This window comes from Rana temporaria, chromosome 3 (genome assembly GCF_905171775.1).
Source record: "Rana temporaria chromosome 3, aRanTem1.1, whole genome shotgun sequence".
Taxonomy (NCBI): Eukaryota; Metazoa; Chordata; class Amphibia; order Anura; family Ranidae; genus Rana; species Rana temporaria.
Window position 1 is genome coordinate 308,327,738 of NC_053491.1, and position 23,920 is coordinate 308,351,657.

Below are 23,920 nucleotides of genomic sequence, written 5' to 3' on the forward strand. Positions count from 1 at the left end.
GTTCACACAAAATTTTGGTCTGGTTCGCACCGAACGGGGGGTGTTCGGCTCATCCCTACTCGCAAACATGGATGTGCTCAATATACTATCATTGAACGCTAAAGGCCTAAACACTAGGGATGAGCCGAACATACCCGGGTTCGGTTCGCACCAGAACGTTCGAACAGACCGCGGGTTCCCGCGAACATTTAGAACCCCATTGAAGTCTATGGGACTCGAACGTTCGAATTCAAAAACGCTAATTTTAAAGACCAATATTCAATTTAATGTTGGAAAATGTCTTTCAGAACCCGGGTCTTGCCCCAGGGAACATGTATCAATGGAAAAAAGTTTTAAAAACTGCAGTTTTTTCCGGAGCAGCGATTTTAATGATGCTTAAAGTGAAAAAAAAAATGAAAAATTCCTTTAAATATCACACATGCTGTGTGTCTATAGTAGTGGCACGTGTTTAGAAATGTCCCTGCACAACATGAAATTATTATAAGAACAAAGTAATTTAATACTGCTTGCGCACATGCTGTGTGGCAACAATATCTCGATTATTTTAGGGGTGGTGGGGGGGCCATTCTTTTTTGGTGAAAGCAAAATTGTAGAAAAAAGGGCACCCCTCAAACATACTGTAATTGGAGCACAACAATGAGCCACGTGCAAAGTATTGCATCAACATTTTTTATTAGGCGCCCCTGTTACAGGGGCAGTAAAATTTGTCCGTAGGCACAACACAACACTGCAACCCCGCCCAATAACTGTAATTGGAGCGCAACAAGGAGCCACGTGCAAAGTATTGCATCAAAAATTGTTATTAGGCGCCCCTGTTAAACAGGGGCAGAAAAATGTGTCCTTAGGCACAACACAACACTGCAACCCCTCCCAATAACTGTAATTGGAGCGCAACAAGGAGCCACGTGCAAAGTATTGCATCAAAAATTGTTATTATGCGCCCCTGTTAAACAGGGTGGTGGACACTGTTAATAGCATATGGAATCTTCAACTTCCTATGGACCCTAGAATTTGTTTGTTGGGGTGGCTGGATGAATAAGTGTACAGGCCAGATACCCTTATTGCTATCCTGAGGTCCTTGTTCTTGGCCAGGAAACTTATTGCTAGGAAATGGTTGTCTGTAACGGCCCCCACACATACAGAGTGGATAATGTCGGTAAAGGATTCCCTGGTAAGGGAACAACTTACGTATAAACACAGGGGTAATCTGGGGAAGTTTGAGAAAATATGGGATCCCTGGCTGAATACTCCAGGGCTGGCACCATTGCGGCTGATGCAAAGTAGAACCCCTGAAGATAGAGCTGCAGCGGCCATTAGGCTGGCGTAGAACAAAATAGGTTTGAAGGACAGTGGAAGAAAGGTAGAGAAAAAGAAGGGGAAAGGGGGAGGAATAGAAAATGCGTATGAAGGGTACACTTGAGGTTTTGAGATCTAATGTACCCAATAGTGCTGAAGAATATAGAGGTGCTGAATGGTTATGTATGTGTTTCTGAACACACGTGAAACCTGTAGTGTAATATAACATGTAACATTTTGAACTGTATTTTAAAGAAAAAATTTTTTTTCTACCAAGTATGTTTTGTATGTCAAAAACTTAATAAAAAAAGGGGCAGAAAAATTTTCCTTAGGCACAACACTGCAACCCCTCCCAATAACTGTAATTGGAGTGCAACAAGGAGCCACGTGCAAAGTATTGCATCAAAAATTGTTATTAGGCGCCTCTGTTAAACAGGGGCAGAAAAATTAGGCCTTAGGCACTGGTGGCGGAGCCCAGAAAAACAACATTTCTTACTAGCTATCAGCAAGAAAAGTGAGGAGGAGAAGGATATTCCATCAGCAGCATAACAGGACAGTCACTCAGCATCAGTAGTCTCAAAGGGATCTGACATTTCAACAAAAAATTATTATTCAGTAACATCAGCATCAGGTGCTTGGTAGCTGGTGTTGATCCAAGCCTGATTCATTTTTATAAAGGTCAGTCGATCAACAGAGTCGGTGGAGAGGCGCACCCTGTCACAAAGCCTCCAGCAGCACTGAATGTGCGTTCTGAAAGAACACTGGATGCAGGGCAAGCCAGTAGCTCAATTGCGTACTGTGCAAGCTCTGGCCAGTGATCCATCCTCAAGACCCAGTAAGCCAGAGGATTTTTGGTGGGGAAGGTGTCCAAGTCGGATCTTGCCGCTAGGTATTCCCGGACCATGTAAACCAGACACTGGCGATGGTTGCTGGAACCGCTCAGACCTTGGGGCTGTGGACTAAAAAAATGTCTGAACGCATCGGTCAGACGGGCACCTTCTCCACCGCTCCTTCTCTGACTCACCGAAGCCTCAGCAAGACGTTGTCCAGGGCCAGGTTTTGGTAATCCCCCCGGTTCTGGGAACGCATTGCACAGACCCTTCTGCAAGGCCTCCCGCAGAAGTTTCATTTTCTGCTCCCTCTGCGATGGCAACATAAGGTCCGCTATCTTACTCTTGTAATGTGGATCAAGGAGAGTTGCCAGCCAGTAATGATCCCTCTCCTTGATAGCACGTACACGAGGATCCTTACGCAGGCTTTGCAGGATCAGGGAGGCCATGCAGCGTAGGTTTGCAGAGGCATTCGGGGCACAGTCCTCTGGGTCACTGAGGACGACAGGATTGGCAGCCACCTCATCCCAGCCACGTAAAAGTCCACGTGTTCCTTGGGACTGTAAATGATCCCTTGAAGACTGCTGCTGTTGATGCGGAGTGCTAGGCTCCACCTCCATGCTGCTGATACAATCATCCTCCTCCTCCTCCTGTGTTTTAGGTGGGCAAGCAGGAACAGTGTCTGGATAAAGGGGGCCTTGAGAGGTATGGAAGTCCTCCTCTTCCTCCCTCTGTTCTGCCTCAAGGGCCCTGTCCATTATTCCACGTAGGGTGTGCTCCAACATGTGAATAAGCGGGACAGTCTCACTGATGCATGCACTGTCACTGCTCACCATCCTCGTGGCCTCCTCAAATGGTGACAGGACAGTGCATGCATCCCCGATCAAGGCCCACTGGCGTGGTGAAAAAAAAACAAGCTCCCCTGAGCCAGTTCTGCTGCCATATTGGCACAGGTACTCATTGATGGCCCTCTGCTGCGTGTGCAGCCGCATGCCATTATCGCTGACCACCATTCCAGGCTTCAGCTGGCGTGGCGTCAACCACCTCTGAGCCTGCCCCTGCAGAGCTGAAAGAACCTCTTCCCCAGTGTGGCTCCTGTCTCCCAAGCACACCAGCTCTAGCACCGCATGGCATCTCTTGGCCTGCATTCCTGCGTATGCCTACGGAGCACGGCTGGTTCTGAGGAAACATCACCACAGGAAGAGGCCACAGAGGAAGAAGAAGAGGAGGGGGTGGAGGAGAGAGGTGTGTCACAACCAGTAGTAGTGTTTTGGAGGCGTGGTGGCGGAACAACCTCCAAAACTACTGTACCTTGCCCTGCGTCCTTCCCAGCTGCCAGCAGAGTCACCCAATGGGCCGTAAAAGACAGGTAACGTCCCTGTCCATGCCTGCTGGACCATGAGTCAGCGGTAAGATGCACCTTACCACTGACCGCCCTGTCCAGCGAGGCATGGACATTGCCTTCCACATGCCGGTAGAGAGCCGGAATCGCCTTCCGTGAGAAAAAGTGGCGTTTGGGTACTTGCCACTGAGGTACTGCACATTCCACAAACTCACGGAAGGGGGCAGAATCTACCAACTGAAAAGGTAACAGTTGAAGTGCTAGCAATTTTGCTAAGCTAGCATTCAACCGCTGGGCATGAGGATGGCTGGGAGTGTACTTCTTTTGGCGCTGCAGCAGCTGGGGCAGGGAAATTTGTCTGGTACTATCAGTAGATTGCCCGCATGTACTACCACTACTAGGTTGTGACACACCTATTTCTACAACTTCAGTGCAGGCTTCAGAGAGGACTGAGGGTCTAGTGGGGTTGGAGGTCACAGAAGGGCAAGGGGAGGTCCGCTTTGGTCTTTGGTGTGGGTCTTTCTGGTATGCTTGCCAACAAGCTGCATGGCAGCTCGACATATGTCTGGACAAGCATGTGGTGCCCAAGCGGGTGATGTTTTGGCCACGCAAGATACGCTTGAGACATATGTTGCAAACAGCAAAGGTACGATCTGATGGACATGTTTCAAAAAAGGCCCACACCAAAGAACTGTTGCTGTACCGTTGAGACACAGCAGTGCCACGTAATGCAGTTGGTGTGCTGCCCTTAAGCTGACCCCTGGAGGGCATCCTGCCTCTTTGGAGATGTGCCTGTGCCTCGTCCTCCTCCTCCTCTTCCTCCCCCTCTCTCCTATCAGGCACCCAGGTAGAGTCAATGACCTCATCATCCCCTCCCTCCTCATCATCACTGTCGAAAACCTGGCAGTATGCTCCAGCTGGGGGAACATCACTCCCAGATTGTTGTCCCTCTCGGCCACCCCCTCTCCCTGGGCTCACATCAATGCCTTCCTCTATCTGTGTTTCATCGGAGTCTTCAAAACGCTGCGCATCTTCATGCAGCATGTACCCAACACTGTTGAAACAGTTCGGGGGACTCCTCAGGAGGACATGGTGGGACTAGGGAAGGATTGTGTGAAGCCATTGTGCAGAGGGAAGAGGACGCCTTGGCAGCTGCTTTGCCAGACAAACTATGATCAGTCTGTGTGAGAGAGGATGAGGAGGATGAGGACGGCTTGGTCATCCACTCCACTAATTTCTCTGCATGTTGAGACTCAACACGGCCAGCTCCCGAAAAGAAGGACGAGCGGCCACGTGCTGAAGAGGATGCACCACACCAGCGTTACCTCTAGATGCAGAGCCTGCTTGCCCTCGTGACTCTCTGCCTCTCTTTGTCCTTCCAGACATATTTATGCGTTCAGGTGCTATGTAACAGCACACACGCAGTGACAACAACTGCGTTCAGGTAGTATCTAACAGCACACGCGCAGTAACACCAACTGCGTTCAGGTGCTATGTAACAGCACACACGCAGTGACACCAACTGCGTTCAGGTGGTATGTAACAGCACACACGCAGTGACAACAACTGCGTTCAGGTAGTATGTAACAGCACACACGCAGTGACACCAACTGCGTTCAGGTGGTATGTAACAGCACACACGCAGTGACAACAACTGCGTTCAGGTGGTATGTAACAGCACACACGCAGTGACACCAACTGCGTTCAGGTGGTATGTAACAGCACAAACGCAGTGACAACAACTGCGTTCAGGTAGTATGTAACAGCACACACGCAGTGACACCAACTGCGTTCAGGTGGTATGTAACAGCACACACGCAGTGACAACAACTGCGTTCAGGTAGTATCTAACAGCACACGCGCAGTAACACCAACTGCGTTCAGGTGCTATGTAACAGCACACACGCAGTGACACCAACTGCGTTCAGGTGGTATGTAACAGCACACACGCAGTGACAACAACTGCGTTCAGGTAGTATGTAACAGCACACACGCAGTGACACCAAATGCGTTCAGGTGGTATGTAACAGCACACACGCAGTGACAACAACTGCGTTCAGGTGGTATGTAACAGCACACACGCAGTGACACCAACTGCATTCAGGTGGTATGTAACAGCACAAACGCAGTGACACCAACTGCGTTCAGGTGGTATGTAACAGCACACACGCAGTGACTCCAACTGCGTTCAGGTGGTATTAAACTGCACATGCGCAGTAAGAGCGACTGCGTTCAGGTGCTATGTAACAGCACACATGCAGTGACACCAACTGCGTTCAGGTAGTATGTAACAGCACACACGCAGTGACACCAACTGCGTTCAGGTAGTATGTAACAACACACATGCAGTGACACCAACTGCGTTTAGGTGGTATTAAACTGCACACGCGCAGTAAGAGCGACTGCGTTCAGGTGCTATGTAACAGCACACACGCAGTGACACCAACTGCGTTCAGGTGCTATGTAACAGCACACACGCAGTGACAACAACTGCGTTCAGGTAGTATGTAACAGCACACACGCAGTGACAACAACTGCGTTCAGGTAGTATGTAACAGCACACATGCAGTGACACCAACTGTGTTTAGGTGGTATTAAACTGCACACGCGCAGTAAGAGCGACTGCGTTCAGGTGCTATGTAACAGCACACACGCAGTGACACCAACTGCGTTTAGGTGGTATAAAACTGCACACTCGCAGTAAGAGCGACTGCGTTCAGGTGCTATGTAACAGCACACACGCAGTGACACCAACTGCGTTTAGGTGGTATGTAACAACACACACGCAGTGACACCAACTGCGTTTAGGTGGTATTAAAATGCACACGCGCAGTAGGAGCGACTGCGTTCAGGTGCTATGTAACAGCACACACGCAGTGACACCAACTGCGTTTAGGTGGTATTAAACTGCACATGCGCAGTAAGAGCGACTGCGTTCAGGTGCTATGTAACAGCACACATGCAGTGACACCAACTGCGTTCAGGTAGTATGTAACAGCACACACGCAGTGACACCAACTGCGTTCAGGTAGTATGTAACAGCACACACGCAGTGACACCAACTGCGTTTAGGTGGTATTAAAATGCACACGCGCAGTAGGAGCGACTGCGTTCAGGTGCTATGTAACAGCACACACGCAGTGACACCAACTGCGTTCAGGTGGTATGTAACAGCACAAACGCAGTGACAACAACTGCGTTCAGGTAGTATGTAACAGCACACACGCAGTGACACCAACTGCGTTCAGGTGGTATGTAACAGCACACACGCAGTGACAACAACTGCGTTCAGGTAGTATGTAACAGCACACACGCAGTGACACCAACTGCGTTTTAGGTGGTGTTAAACTGCACATGCGCAGTAAGAGCGACTGCGTTCAGGTGCTATGTAACAGCACACACGCAGTGACACCAACTGCGTTCAGGTGCTATGTAACAGCACACACGCAGTGACAACAACTGCGTTCAGGTAGTATGTAACAGCACACACGCAGTGACACCAACTGCGTTTAGGTGGTATTAAACTGCACACGCGCAGTAAGAGCGACTGCGTTCAGGTGCTATGTAACAGCACACACGCAGTGACACCAACTGCGTTTAGGTGGTATTAAAATGCACACGCGCAGTAGGAGCGACTGCGTTCAAGGTGCTATGTAACAGCACACACGCAGTGACACCAACTGCGTTTAGGTGGTATTTAACAGCACACACGCAGTGACACCAACTGCGTTCAGGTGGTATGTAACAGCACAAACGCAGTGACAACAACTGCGTTCAGGTAGTATGTAACAGCACACACGCAGTGACACCAACTGCGTTCAGGTGGTATGTAACAGCACACACGCAGTGACAACAACTGCGTTCAGGTAGTATGTAACAGCACACACGCAGTGACACCAACTGCGTTTTAGGTGGTGTTAAACTGCACATGCGCAGTAAGAGCGACTGCGTTCAGGTGCTATGTTACAGCACACACGCAGTGACACCAACTGCGTTTAGGTGGTATGTAACAACACACACGCAGTGACACCAACTGTGTTTAGGTGCTATGTAACAACACACACGCAGTGACAGCAACTGCATTTAGGTGGTATTAAACTGCACACGCGCAGTAAGAGCGACTGCGTTCAGGTGCTATGTAACAGCACACACGCAGTGACACCAACTGCGTTCAGGTGCTATGTAACAGCACACACGCAGTGACAACAACTGCGTTCAGGTAGTATGTAACAGCACACACGCAGTGACACCAACTGCGTTTAGGTGGTATTAAACTGCACACGCGCAGTAAGAGGGACTGCCTTCAGGTGCTATGTAACAGCACACACGCAGTGACACCAACTGCGTTTAGCTGGTATGTAACAATACACACGCAGTGACACCAACTGCGTTTAGGTGCTATGTAACAACACACACGCAGTGACACCAACTGCGTTTAGGTGGTATTAAACTGCACACGCGCAGTAAGAGGGACTGCCTTCAGGTGCTATGTAACAGCACACACGCAATGACACCAACTGCGTTTAGCTGGTATGTAACAACACACACGCAGTGACACCAACTGCGTTTAGGTGCTATGTAACAACACACACGCAGTGACACCAACTGCGTTTAGGTGGTATTAAACTGCACACGCGCAGTAAGAGCGACTGCGTTCAGGTGCTATGTAACAGCACACACGCAGTGACACCAACTGCGTTTAGGTGGTATTAAAATGCACACGCGCAGTAGGAGCGACTGTGTTCAGGTGCTATGTAACAGCACACACGCAGTGACACCAACTGCGTTTAGGTGGTATTAAACAGCACACGCTCAGTAGGAGCGACTGCGTTTAGGTGCTATGTAACAGCACACACGCAGTGACACCAACTGCGTTTAGGTGCTATTGAACAGCACACGCACAGTAAGAGCGACTGCGTTCAGGTGCTATGTAACAGCACACACGCAGTGACACCAACTGCGTTTAGGTGGTATTAAACAGCACACGCGCAGTAAGAGCGACTGTGTTTCTGTGCAATTCAATAGCCCACTTGCATTAACAGCGACTGCGTTTCTGTGCAAATAAATAGCACACGTGCAGTAACAGGTAATGCGTGTATGTGCAATTACCAAAGCACACGTTGAATAACACGGAGTACTATGTTTAAGCTTAACCCTAATGCAGGCAATACAACACGTTAGAGCACTGCATCAAGCACAATCTCCTGCCTGACAGATACTAATAGCAGATCTAGCTGAGCTATACAGTTTATAAATATATTGACAACTCCTAGGGATGTGAATATATTCTCTACAAACTGTAGATTTAACTATACTGACTAGCCTTCCTGCTCTATCTATCTATCTGGTAGAAAAGACACTGTGGGCCAGATTCTTCAATATTCTGCGGCGGCCTCGCGTAAGCTATTTACACTACGCCGCCGCAACTTACTGGAGCAAGTGCCGTATTCCTCAAGCACTTGCTCCGTAGTTTGCGGAGGCGTAGTGTAAATGGGCCGGCGTATCCCCGCGTATTTCAAAGGGGGCGGCTTATATTTAAATTAAGCGCGCCCCCGTTTTGATCGAACTGCGCATGCGCCGGGCTAAAAATAGCCCAGTGCGCATGCTCCAGTTCTCGGCGGAAAACGTCAATGACGATGACGTGTGCGTCATTGACGTAAAGTCGTATTCAAGAACGACTTAGGAAAATGACAAACCCGACGGGAAAAGACGCGGACCAGACGCCATACTTAACATGGCATACGTGGGACTGGCGTAAGGTTACCCCTCATATAGCAGGGGTAACCTTACGCAAACGACGTAAGCGACGGTTACGCGACGCGATTTACTTTGTGAATCGGCGTATCAGGCTCATTTGCATAAACAAATGAGACCTGAACATAAACGCCACCTAGCGGCCGGCGGCGAATTACATTTAAGATCCGACAATGTAAGTGACTTACACATGTCGGATCTTCAGCGTATCTATGCGAAAATGATTCTAGGAATCACTCGCATAGATACGCGGGGCAAAAAAGAGAGATACGACGGAGTTTCTCTACTGAGAATATGACCCTCTGTCTCTATCTATCTCTCTCTCTAACTGTCTGACTGCTCCTCTCTGTAACAAAGCCGGAACACACTACTTGAGGCCGCCTTGCAGGCTGCCTTTTATAGTGTGGGGCGTGTACTAAACCTCCCTGAGCCATAATTGGCCAAAGCCAGCCTGGCTTTGGCCAATTATGGCTCTTCGTTTTTTGCGCGCTGTGATTGGCCAAGCATGCGGGACATACAGCATGCTTGGCCAATCATCAGCGCTCAACGCCGCAGTGAATTATGGGACGTTTTGCGTCATTCGAATTTGGCGCAAATGACCCGTTTCGTTCGAGTTTCGACGAACGATCGAACGACCGATGTTCGAGTCGAACATACGTTCGTATCGAACGCGAAGCTCATCCCTACTAAACACGCCCGAGAATAGGCGGATGCTTCTCCATGACATGAGACGCATAAAAACTGCCATTTAGCCAGATTCAGAGAGGTTTACGCCGGCGTATCAGTAGATACGCCGTCGTAACTCTGAATCTGCGCCGTTGTAAATTTAAGTGTATTCCCAAATTGAGATACACTTAAATCTAGCTGTCTATTTAGGCCGGCTGCTAGGGGCGTGTACGCTGATTTACGCCTAGAATGCGTAAATCAGCGAGATACGCCTATTCATGAACGTACGCTTTTTCAGGTGTAAAGTTAGTCCAACAAAAAGCTGGCCCAGCCAGTGTTAAGTATGGACGTCGGTCCCGCGTCAAATTTTTTATTTTTTATGTCGTTTGCGTAAGTCGTCCGTGAATGGGGCTGGGCGTAATTTACGTTCACGTCGAAACCAATGAGTCTTTGCGGCGTAATTTGGAGCGTTCGATAAAAACGTCATGCTTTTTTTACATAAAACACGCCCACCTCTTCACAATTTGAATTAGGCGTGCTTACGCCGGCACATTTACGATACGCCGCCGTAACTTAGGACGCAAGTGCATGGTGAATACAGCACTTGCCTCTCTAACTTACGGCAGCGTAGCGTATATGAGATACACTACGCCTGCCTAACGTTAGGCGCGTCTTTTTGAATCCAGCTTATTGTCTTATTGCAGGAAACTTATTTTAGAGACAATTAGCTAGATTCAGGTAGATGGGCGCATCTTTGTGCCGGCGTAACGCAACGTATATGCGCTACGCCGGCATAAGTCACAAAGCACTTGCTCTCCAATTTGCACCGGCGTAACCTAAATTTGAAGGCGTAAGCCAGTGTAAGTGTAAGTGGGTGTGAACTTATGCAAATGATGGCCTGAGCATGGAGCAGTGGATTACGCCCGGCGTATCTTCAACGGAGAATGCGCAGTGATGTCGAAGTATGATCGCTTCCTTGTGCGCATGCTCACAACTGCGCCGGCCTAACTTCCTGGTATACGCCGGCCTACCGGCTTACGCCGAGCGCATAAATACGCCCAGACATGCGCCCGTCCGACGCAAAATTACATCCTGCTTTTTCCCCCCTGAGCAAGGTAATTTTGCTGGTCGTGAGTTCTTGCCTCTTTTGCTGTACTATGGCTGCTCCAGTCAGCAAGAGAAAGAGGAATTTTTCTCCCCAGGAGAGGGCAATTGAGATTGCTGCTATGGAGCAATATGATCGTTTCCTCCATGGTGTGGAGAGTCGCGATACCACCCGCGCCAGGAAGCAAGAAATCCTGGACACAATTGCCACTCAGGTTAGTGCCCTTGGCAATGCCACCCGCAGCGCCAAGGACAAACAAAAAAATCAACGACCTGAGGCTCAGTGTGCGGGAGAAGCTTACCGCCATTCGTAAGCACCAGAGTGGCACGGGGGGTGGACCTCCCTGCACTATTGTATTGACCCCGGATGAGGAGAAGGTTGCCCAGTGTATGCAGAGGGAGCATTTGGAGGGAGTTGAGGGCTTTGATTCCCGTGACTGTGCCTCGAGGACAGGTAAGTGTTTTATATCCCCTATCTGGTGTGTAGCATGTGAGGGGGTGGAAGGGAACATGGGACAAGTGTGTGGGTCCCCCAACATGTGACTGCTTTATGTCATCCACAGATGTGCAGGAGGGAGCGGGCCCATCTGCTGGCGGTGGCCGTCCCACCACATCGTCCCCGGAGCAGCCTCAGCAAGACCCCCAAGATCCTGCGGTGGAGGGGAGTGTCCACACCTCTCCTCTCGAGAAGGTGGTGCAGGAGTCAGTGGACCTTGGCCAGATCGGCCTCAATATAGAGGAGTCCAGTTTTATGGCTGGGCCCTCTCACACCTCCACCCCCATGAGGGGAAGTCCCTCTGCGTCTCCCACCAGCAGGAGAACCACCTCAAGGGGCTCACCCTACACCCGCTCGATAGCATCTCTGCCCCAAGAAAGGCAACACGGAAGACCAGGGGTGTAGCTGTCAATGTCCAGGACCAAATAGCTCTGGACCAGAGCCAGCAGACCCGGCATATGGGGGATATAGCCGGGCACCTGCCACATAAGACTGGCCAAATATATGATGCAGTGCTGGATGGCAGTTGCAACAGTTCTGCAGTCGCCACCTGTGTGGTGGACCTGGTGGCCAAGGTTGATAGCCTTACTGAGGCCGTCAACGCCAACACGGCTGCCATACGGGAGGAGGGGAGGCAGAGGCAGCGCAATCAACGGCATAACATGACCCGCCAGCTGAGGATGCAGGCCCAGACAAACCATTTCCTGAGCAGGATTGCCATGGCCTTGGAGGGCAGGCAGCCATCACCTGCCAGGAGTGGCCCACCCGGGGATGAGCCACCTCCAGATGTCCCACTCCCCCCACCCCAGGCTCCCCCCAGGCAGCTGAGGAGCCAGAATGCTGCCACCAGGCACAGCCCCCGTCAGGCAAAATAAGTGCCTTTTTTTTTTTATTATTTTAATGCTCAGGTCATTAGTTTTTTTTATATTATTTATATGCTCAGGTCATGAGTTTTTTTTTTTTAAAGCACACGGTGAGGAGTGCTGGCTACAGTGTGACTGGTGTGTGAATGTGGGGGGGTGACACTCCTGCCAACAAAGGGGTGTCACCCTCGGTCGTTGGGGAGAAGTTATCCCCACGACCCGTGTGAATGTGGTATGAATGGACAGCAACATAATTGGAGCCTTGCCGTGGCGTTGCTGCTCCCAAGTCCTGCATTGTGGACTTGGGCTAATCCAATATGATGTGGATGTGGGGTGTGTGCTAGGGACCACAGTGGTGTGCATGCATGCAATGTCCTTGTGCCATGATGAATGTGTGTGTTTAACGTGCAAACATGTCTTCTGTGAGGCGTCTCCTGACTGCTGCTCCCTCAGCAGACGGGCTACCCTCGGTTAGGGGGGGGGACTGTGTGGTTCGGGGGTCAGGTCATCATGTATGTCAATCTGCAGGCCCTTTTTTCATGGCGTAGTTGTGTAGAATGCAACATGCACCGATGATCTGGCACACAAAGTTTGGGGAATACAACAGGGTCCCCCACGGACTTATCCAGGCATCGGAAACGGGACTTCAGGAGGCCAAATTTGCGTTCCACCACTCCACGGGTACGTGTGTGTGCAGCATTGTAGTTTTGCTCTCCTGTGGTTTGGGGGGTCCGGTATGGAGTCATGAGATGGGGTCCAAGTGCATATGCCACGTCACCTGGAAGAGAAAAGACAGGAGAATGTTAGTCATGCATGTGCCCCTCGTGATGTCTGCATCATGGGGTGGGACAGTCATGCCTGACACCCATGTCACTCACCAACCAGCCAGCTGTCCCCATACACATTCTGTTCAAAATCTGTTGGGATGGTGCTTTGACAGTATATGTAGCTGTCGTGGCTGGACCCTGGGTGTTTGGCACGGACGTGCCATATGAGGCATTGGGCATTGGCTATCACCTGTACGTTGATGAAATGCCAGTGCTTCCGATTGTGGTATATGTGCTCTGTGTCACGGGGGGGCCGTAGTGCCACATGTGTGCAATCAATGGCCCCCACGGTGCGTGGGAATCTGGCAATTCTGTAGAAATTCTCCATTGCCTTCTGCTGCAGATGCTCCTGGGTGGGTCTGATGAAGTGGTGGGACATGCGTCTGAGGATTGCGGGGACAACCTGGTGCACACATCTGCTCATGGTGGATTGTGACATCCCAGCCACTACTCCTCTTGTACGCTGAAAAGATCCACTGGTAAGGAAATGGAGTGTTGCCAGCACCTTGACTAGTGGCTGCACTGCATGTGCACGATGTGTCTTGCTGGTGATGCCATCATGCAGGGTTGTGGCTAATTCTAGGATGGCATCAGGGCTGAATCTGAAGATGCGGTACACCTCAGAATCACCCATGCCAAAGACGTCCATGCACGTGTGGTATATCCGCTTCCGTGCCCTCCTACAAGTCGGTGGACCCATTAGTAGTGCTAGGAGCACGCCTGCCCCTGGCATGTTGGCACACAGATGTGTTGTCCTGCAAGTGTGGGTGCTCAGCTTGCTCAGCTTGTCCGTAACGCTGCTGCAGTAGCTGCTCTCCAGCTGACCTGTGCACACCTGGTGCAAAGATATTCCAGCTTTTTGATGGAATAACTTTAGGCCTGACGTATGACTTATGCGCACCGGGCGTAGTCTGCGTTAATCGGCGTATCTCCCTCATTTGCATATTTGAATAGCAAGATGCGTCGAGCGTAAATATGCGCCCACGATACGCCGGCATAGGAAAGTTACGTCGGTCGGAGGAAGCCTATTTCCAGGCATATGTTGTTCTGTGGGTACTGAACATAAATGCGCCGCCGCATATTTACACTTACGCCACGCATCTGTAGATACGCCAGCATAAGTCTTTCTGAATCTAGCTAAATAACTTGCCTATACTAAAGAACAGATTTTACCCTGTGGTGTACCACTCCTCTTACACGGAGGCTAAATCCAGAGGGGTCTCCATTCTCATTTCAGGTCAAATACCTTGGACACATATAGATGCAAAGACTGACAAGGGGGACGATACTTATTTCTTAAGGGTCGGATTGGGGACGAGAAGGTGACCTTTGTGAACCTTTATGCCCCAAACGACCACCAAGACGCCTTTTTAAAATGACACTGTAACGGTCATCACCGTTTACGACCTTCCATCCCATCCAAGACAGCTTATCGACACTCCACAATCAGGCAAACGAACAAGACCCATAAGAATTCCCCCCCAGAAACGAGACACACAGCTCTTGTTTGAGGTTCAAAACAGGGAATGAATCTTTATTATCTGCACATGGTAACACATTTCTCTTCAAAATACATCCCTCCCACCCTTGGGAAACAGGGTGGGTTAAATTGTCCAATGACAATGGTGATACAGGTCAGGTGTGTTCAAACTTCTCCTTCAGCAAACAGTCCCAGCAGGGGGGGCTGCTGGAGTGATTCCCCCCCTTTCCTCACAGCAAGACACTTAAACATCCCATAATAGGTATGCAGACTGACTACCAAGCTCCAATCCACATAGCCGACTTAATTACCACAATAGACAATGGAATGCAATCACACCCCACCCCTTTCATCACAGCAAGCTTACTAGTATACATCAGCCAACACACAATATATATACAATATATACAATATCTGACCACATTAAATGTGACTAGCACAGACCATAGTGGGGTTCTCATTCACCCTGTGCCCTTAAAGTGACTCCCGTTACATGGCTCCCTCCTTGTGGAACACTCCGGCAGACCCGGCTTGATCCTTTTCGGGTCAACTTGGGGATGTCCGGAACTAGGAGGCCGGGATGACGTCTGTTTGCCGGGATAAACCATCAGCATTGCCATTTGGCTTACCAGGTCGGTAGCTGATGGTGAAGGTGAATAATGGAATTCAGTTCTGGAACAGTCACTTGCTTTGCTCTCTCAATGGCTCCCAAAACCTGTTGCTGATGCTCTTGGGACATATAAGGCACCACCTGGATGCAAATCCCATTTAATCTTTTGACAATTTCAGCCTGTTTGTGCATTTCAATGTTCAAGCCACGGGACATCTCATAATACATGACGTAGTGTCGTTGCATCTCCGATTTCTCTCTGGCCAACTTGTCACATTCCCATTTTAGACTGTGATATTGAGCCGGATCTACAGTACATGTCGGGGAAGCTGGTCTTACCCGGGTCTCAGCAGCAAGCGAGTTGGTTCCAGCAACGCGGGTTGGGGCACATGTAGTCACTGTGTGGGCTTCAGCGGGACACATTGGGGCGTAAAGAAACAAGGGGGGCCAAATCATTCCCCAGTAGTACATCTGCTGGCAAATCCTTCATCACCCCCACATTCACATGTCCCGAACCAACCCCCCAATCCAGGTGAACCCAGGCAACGGGTAGCCGGAAGACGGTGCCTCCCGCTACTCTTACGGCTACGGTGTCTCCGGTGTGCTGGCTCTCTGGGATGAGTTTCTTCTGTAGCAGGGTCATCGTGGCTCCAGTATCACGTAGTCCATTGGCTACCTTTCCATTGACCCGGACAGTCTGCCTGTGTTGCTGCCTGTTGTCCTGGTTGTATCGGATCTGCCTCGTGCAGAACGCCCCAATGTTCTTCCTCCTCAACGCAGTGGGCCACAGGCATGGATGTGCGGGGGTTCCCCCTTTCTGGCTGTTTCCATGACTGTGACTGCCTGGGTGGATTCAATGGACAGTCTAGCTTTCTGTGTCCTAGCTGTTTACACCCAAAACACCTGATGGGCTGTGAGTAGTCCTGGGAGTTGAACCTAGGCTGCTGAGGATAAGTGGCCGCTGGAGGAGGTGTTGTAGGACGGTCCGACTGGGGTTTGTAGGCAATAGCCGGCGGGGGTGCCGCTGATCGATAATCCACCCGAGCTGTGGTCTTGACCACAGGGTTGTCCAGTTTGCGGGCGTCTGTGTATTCGTCCACCAGGCGAGCTGCTTCAGACAAGGAGAAAGGGTTTCTGTCCCGGACCCATTCTCTGACTTCCCGAGACAGTTTGTCAAAGAAGTGCTCCAGCAGGAACACCTGCAGCACCTCTTCCCCGGATTCTGCTTGGCATCCATCGACCCAGTGGGATGCTGTGCGGTGTAGGCGGCATGCCCACTCGGTATATGAGTATAGTGGGGCGATGGCGCCGCTATAATGATTAATATTCAATAAGGTGTGAGTGTAGTGGTTATTAAACCTATGTGACTCAGTTGGTGAACCTCCACCAATAGTTGGTGTCCAAGAAACCTCCACGTTAGTAGGAGAAATAGATGAATGAATAAAGTCAGGACCCTGTGCAGGCCAGCAAAGAGAAGTGACTTGTGATCAAAAAAAATTAAATTAGAAATAAAGCAGTTCAAATCAATATCCAGGTTGAGGCCTCTAGAGGCTAGAGACCCCAAACTGTGTATCCAACGGGTCTCATTTTGTGAGACCTGGATCTTTTTGTTGCCCCACACCAGTGGTCCTTAATAATGTCAACCCCATAGGCAAGATGGATCCTTATGATGTTTTTCCTCAAAATGTCTAGGGAGACTATGTTTTGGGAATCCATTACGTATGTTTTTTGATGTGCTCACGTGTTCTTACACGTAAGGGTCTGGTGGTACGGCCCACGTACTGGAGTCGGCAGGGGCACTCTATGACGTAGGTCACATGGGTGCTATTACAAGTAATACGTTATTTTATCTGGAATTCTCTATTATAGACATGGGACTTGAATGTGGTTTTTCTCAGAGGCTGGGGTTTATTTGTTTTGCACGGTAGGCATCTCTGGCATCTGTAGAATCCTTCAAGTTCTGGACAAATATTCACTTCCTTGGGAGGATCAAGTACATTGTGGACAAGGTGTGTTCGTAGTGTTGGTGCTCTACGGTAAATGAATCTGGGTCGTAATGGCAATAACGCTGCTAAAGTTCTGTCCTCTTTCAAAATGGGCCAATACTTTTTGAAGATCTTTTCCAATTGTTGGTATTGGTTGCTGTATACTGTGATAAAGGCCAGATCCATGGTAGGTGCTTAATGAAGCTTTTTCTTGTTGAGCAAAGCTTCCCTATCCATCTCACAAATGTTAATTTTCAGTTTCGTCAGCACCTATGCTTTTGGGCTGCGTTTCCACTGGTGCAACTCCAATGTTGCCTGATTCAGGGTGCGATTTTGAAATGCAGCTTTAGTGCGACTGTGGTGTGGCTTTGAATGCGTTTTTGATCCAGAGGTCGCATCAAAATGGTGCAGGTACCTTTATCGGTCGCTGCAGCATTGAGCCACATAGATTGGAATGGGTGCTATTGAAATCAATGGGCTGCGAGTTGTAATGCGACTTTGGGTCCAAAGTCGCATGGCAAATCGCATCAGTGGAAACGGAGACTAAAATCACACTGAATTATCTGGATGTGTGTGAATCTATTCCTTTGTTTAAACAAATAACTGGTGATGGTAAGCGGTGTAATTGAATCTGGAAACACTGGCTATATTGTAACTGCAAAAAATCATAGTGTAATTAGGGGTTCGTCAGTTAAAATTGCCTCCTGTAGTACAAGCCATCATAGGGTCTAATCATGCTTAACGCTTGGGAAGCCCTGTGGTACAGTAAGCATTTCTTTTAGAATACTTTGGAAAGTCTGCGGGGAGGTTGAACCGTTTGGCTTGGAAAATCTCCGGGCTAATTTTCTGAAGGACTATAATCAGTACAGGGATTGTTCTGGCAAGTAGTGAAAAAAAATCGGTAAAGGTGGACGGGGGAGGTACCCGCCGACCCAATCATGTCAAAGTGTAGCTAGCTTTGGAATAAGCGCCCTATAAGGGTTGCGGGATCAGCTCAAGGTCCGTCGTATGGGAAATCAAATCGCTTCAAAACGGAATTCTGAACTGTGGGGAACCTTACCACTTGACTCCGAGGGAAGAAATTATAGATAAATATGGACCTTGGGTTGTGAAATATATAGATGATGGGAATCGCTAGACTGGAAACGGTATTTTTAAGAGAAATGTGAGATGCTTGGAGGGCAGGGATGGTAGGATAACAGAACTGATGAGGTGAGTATTTTTAATAGGGAATCCACATTTCCAGAGAAGTGATAAACAGAGGTTATGGGTTTAAGTAGGATATAGAACATGTGGATCTGTGTAAGGTCATATTTGACCTAGCTAAACGTGTTGTGCGGAAATGTGTGAGATCCTTCTATTCTGTGAGAGTGTGTGACGTGTGTTCTCAGCTGCTGACTCAGTGCTGACAACCCAAATAACCCCCCTTCTATTCTGTGAGAGTGTGTGAACAGCTGTATTGTCATGCAAATTGAGTGAGCCGATTGAAAAATAAAACAAAAAGTAAAATGCCTCATATATGTGTGTGTATATATATATATATATATGTGTGTGTGTATGTATGTATATATGTGTGTATATGTGTGTATTTTTGTATTAACGGTAATCTTTGTTTCCATAGAAGAAACTTTTTGAAGTTTTCCAATGTACTCAGAATAGGTGAAGTATGACTGTCTTGCAAGACAAAAGGGAAACTTATAAAAAATGTGTTTGTTTTAAAACTGCTCATTTTTAACCATGGTGAATACATTTTTTAGGGGGGAATTATTGGTATACCATAACACAAAAATCCATATGGCATTAATATGTATTATAGTAATACATATTGATGAAAAGTTGAGCTCAACAATTTTTGGTATTTTAAACAAAAAAGTGCACGGTTTATGTAATATAATGTAATGTATATTTGTGTTTCATATGCTAATGTCTTGTTACAGGTATATAACCATGTTTTTTTGTTTCCAGGTTAAGAAAAAATTTAATGTTTATTACTAAATTGTATTTTGTGTTTTATCCCTCAGAATCGAGAACTGGGTTTTTTCAGGATTTCAGAATAAGAGGAAATCTTTATGTTGGTCAGTCGGTGGGGTTTCACAAGGTTTAGGTTTTCATGACCATTATCTAGTTGGAACGTCTAGTGGTCAGTCCATTTGGCTATGTTTTTGGACCACCTAGTGGGGGTTACATGTGCTGATCCACTGAATAGCAGAACCAACTAACTGAGGTCTGCGTATTATTTTTTTATGAAAAGTTGAGTAAGACTGCAAGGGATAATTGGCACTCTAACACATATATTAGGCTAAGCAGCATTCAGGGGTACCACACTTAGTGTTAAAAGGGTTTTGTGGTATTCTCCAGCGGTTGAAATGGATCGGCCATAGATCCGTGGCATGTCTGTTTTCTTATTACCGAAGATCAGCCATGCTGACACGTGTAGTTCCATAGATCTAATAGGTAAAATCCTGATGCTACTTTGTCCAGACTTGTGTTTTTAGGACTGCTTAAACTCCCCCCCGCTGTTAAGCCTGGCTGTACAAGGTTGCATTGCCTCAGGCAAGGTATGCTAATGTCCCTAGCTATCTGTATGTCCCCAAAATGAAGTTCACCACGGTTTCCTTCCGTGTCACCATGCGACACTATTTTCTCCTAGAGTTTATTTTTGTCAGTTGTGGTGGCTATTTGTTACGAATTGCCTAATGAATAGCTGTGTGTGTCCAGACACACTGGTCGGCTTGTGTATCCCCTACTGTTCAGTGATCCCGGCGCCTCAGTGCTACAAGGAATTTTTTTCTTCGTCTATTGGTCAGTTGTGTCTGGTAGCACTCGTTCCCTTGAGCTGGATACACATTATGCAATTCTTGTTTTCCAGTTTCTTTAAGGCCTAGTACACACGAGAGGATTGATCCGCGGAAATTTATCCGTGGATATTTATCCCCGGATCTGCGGAATTATCCGTTGGTCCGCTGGCTTGTACACACCAGCGGATCAAAATCCCCTCGGACCAGAACGTGGTAAACGTACACCACGTAAGACGTCACTATAAAGGGGAAGACCAAAGTCAACGGCGCCGCCCTCTGTTCCGCTTTTGCTAGTTCCGTGTTACCGCGTGCTAGTGAAGGTTTGGTTAGAGCCGATTCGCGCTTTTCAGTCTCCGCGTTTTAACAGGTGGTATTCTCGGGTTCAGTGCGTGTGCTTGCGGGATCGTAGTTGGCAAACAGATACCGGCTTTCAGCTCGTTTTTCTGCGTTTGCAGTGGCGTCCTGTCCGCTCGTATTTGTTTGTTGCGCGTTCTTTGCAGGTTGTGCTGGATTTGTGAGTGCTTTCTGTTGGAGTGTGTTCTTGACTGACCAGCCGGCCGGTTTGAAGCCATGATGGAGCAGCAGCGTCGATTCTCGCGAATTGGTGCTGGTTATGGGATTGCTTATGGACATGCTCAGCGAACCACTTGTTTGGCCAGGAACAGTGGGAGGAGGAGTTCCTGGGCCAAGAATTGGTTGCGCGAGCGTGACCAGTTCTCTCATATGCCTCTGCTTAGGGAACTCCAGGAGAATAATCCTAATGACTATAGGAACTTTCTCTGCATGACAGACCCCGTATTCAACCGTCTGCTGTATCTTCTGTCCCCCTATATCACGAGGCAGGACACTGTGATGCGCCAAGCCATCACGGCCGAGCAGAGGCTTATTGCCACGTTGCGGTACCTGGCGACTGGGAGGAGCCTGCAGGACCTCAAGTTCTCGACAGGCATCTCTCCCCAGGCGCTTGGGGTCATCATACCGGACACGTGTTCTGCCATCATACATGTTCTGCAGGAGGAGTATCTTAAGGTAAGTTTACTCATTTTAACATCACAATGTTTTTTCCAAAAATGTGTGCTAAAGTCTAATATTTTTTTTTTCCTAATAACCATGAGATTGTAATATGCTGTGTGTTGGATGTTCCATTTTCTCCCCGTGCATGTTGTTAACCTTTCCATGTTCATATTTTTGCCCTACCTACATATTTTGACCTTACCCACCATAAACCTGTCCAGCATGCTATCCTAGGCCCAAGCACACCTCCAAAATAATATTTTTTTTTTTCAAATCCATTGTAGCTTCTGTAGACCTCACCTCATGCGGCCTTTTCCCCAGAGAACCCTCACCTCAGAGAGGAGGGTGTTCAATTTTCGGTTGGCCAGGGCTCGGAGGGTAGTCGAGAATGCCTTTGGGATCCTCTCCAACCGGTTCCGCCTGTTCCTGACATCGATACACTTGGTGGAATATAAATTGAACACCATTGTTTTTTTTCTACGCAGGCACTCCCAGACGTACCTACCCAACATCGGTGCTGAGGCACGACTACCCTCAGATACCCTTCCTGGGCTGGACACTGGTCACGCTGGCTTGGCCACCCAATCTGCTCGTGAGGTACGCCACAAATATGTTGAGTACTTCATGGGTCGGGGGGCCATTGCTATGCCAGATAATATTTCTTTCAAATTCGGCCCCCAAAAGAAAGAAATATTCACAGAAATAATAAATAATTTACCTGGACTTTATACAGTTGTTTGTCATTATTGCTTTTTCTCTTTTTATCTGTCTTCCTGGTTCTCACCAAAAATAGTGCAGTTCTAGTGCCAAATGTATGGTTCAGGTTTTAGTAAATAAACACAATCGCACATTATTCACTCATCTACAAACTGGGTATTCAGCATATAAAGAATAAAGCCACTAATTTTTTGGATTTTGAAAGCTTTTTTTATTTTCAGCTTGTTCATTATCCTGTAATTTGTATTTTTTTTTAGCTAAGCATGCCAATCATTTTTTTTTTTTAGAGGCAATTTTTTTTGGTTTTGTGTATGTTTTTTCGAAAACAATTTTTTGTTTTTTTTGTTTTTTTGTCAAAACAATGTCTTCAAATGTATTTTTGGTTCACAAACAATGTAGTACAATTGTACCATTTTTCCCAAAAAATTGCTATTTTCAAAATGTAGACTTGACAAAATTTGATTTTTTTTATTTTTTTTGTAATATTTTTGTTTCACAAAATAGTTTTGTTTATTTTTTTAATGTTATTTTTTCAATAACTTTTTTATATATTTTTTTGTTAAAATATATATCAAATTTTTTAGATAGATTTGTTACCAAATATTTATCTTTTTTTTTTTTTGTAATATTTATTTTTCACAAAATATATATTTTTTTTATGTTATTTTTTCAATAACTTTTTTATATTTTTTTGTTTTAAAATATAAATAAAATTGTTTAGATATATTTGTTAACAAATATTACATTTTTTTTTTGTTTTTTTGTAATATTTTTTTTCACAAAATATTTTTGTTTATTTTTTTAATGTTATTTTTTCAATAACTTTTTTATATTTTTTGGATTTAAAATATATCTAACATTTTTTAGATATATTTGTTACCAAATATTTTTTTTTATTTTTTTAAATTATTATTTTTTAAATATTTTTTTTTTTGTCATCTTTTTTTTTTTTTTTTGGCTTGTTGATTTTAACAAAATTTTTTGGGGAAAAAGGATAAAATGTAAACAAAATTTAAAATACAAATGTGTCACTTTTACATTCACAACAACAGTCATGGTGTGATTTCACACCGGAACACGCCAAAATTTGAAGATGCACACCTTCAGTGTAATTCGCCAAATGTCAGTTCTTCAACATAGAAAAACAGACAAATGGCAACATGTGCTATCTGCCATCATGGGTGATCAATGTCTGTGTTTTGTGGGAGAAAACCCTTCCTCGAAAACTACTTGAGAATCGAGGAGGGGGTTGTACCCACAAAGCACAGATAATCGATATTCTGTGATGGCAGATAGCACATGTTGCCACACTGTGTGTGCATCTTCAAATTTTGGCGTATTGCTGAGTCAAAAATTTAAACAGGTTGGGGGATGGGCGGGGGGGGGGGGGGGGGGGTGTTCAGTCTTTGACACGGCCCATCATGTCAATGATATTTTTATAATTCTGTTCTATAATCATCATTCTTTGCCGCATATTGTCCAGCTCTGTGCAGCACTCCAAAATGACATTTTTGACATTCTGTTCCATGAGAAGCATCCTTTGCCGCATATTGTCAATCTCAGTGCTGCACTCCATAACTTGCTGGATAATTATTCCAGCACTTGCGCGAGAAAAATGCGGAACAACATCTTCATCCCCTACAAAATAAAGCAAAACAAAAATAAAACAATTTTACCGGCCTATCTACATCTAGGGTTGCCACCTCATCCCTTTAAACCAGAACACATAATAATTACACAGGTTCTTCCTCCTCTCCTTCCACATCCTCCTCCTCCTCCACATCCTCCTCCTCCTCCACAGGGCGAGATGGTAGATTTCGGGCGTGTCTGGCCCTCTCTGCCTCCTCCAAATGCTGGCGTCTTCTTTCCCCTAAATAACACAAAAACAAAAGGTATACTCATCAGCACACAGATATTGTAGAGCAGAAATCGCACACATTGCTTAGAAGTTAGAGGCTTTAATTTAGTAATTTTTTTGGTCTTATCACCCCAAACCTACATTTTTGGATGACTTCTAGGCCAAGCTCTGATTCTGTCCCTTTTTAGCAAAGTGACACACATGGATGTCCCCCCCTCAAATTTATTTCTCGGAGACCCTACAAATTAGTGTAATATTTTGGGGGAGACACAGGTGCTCT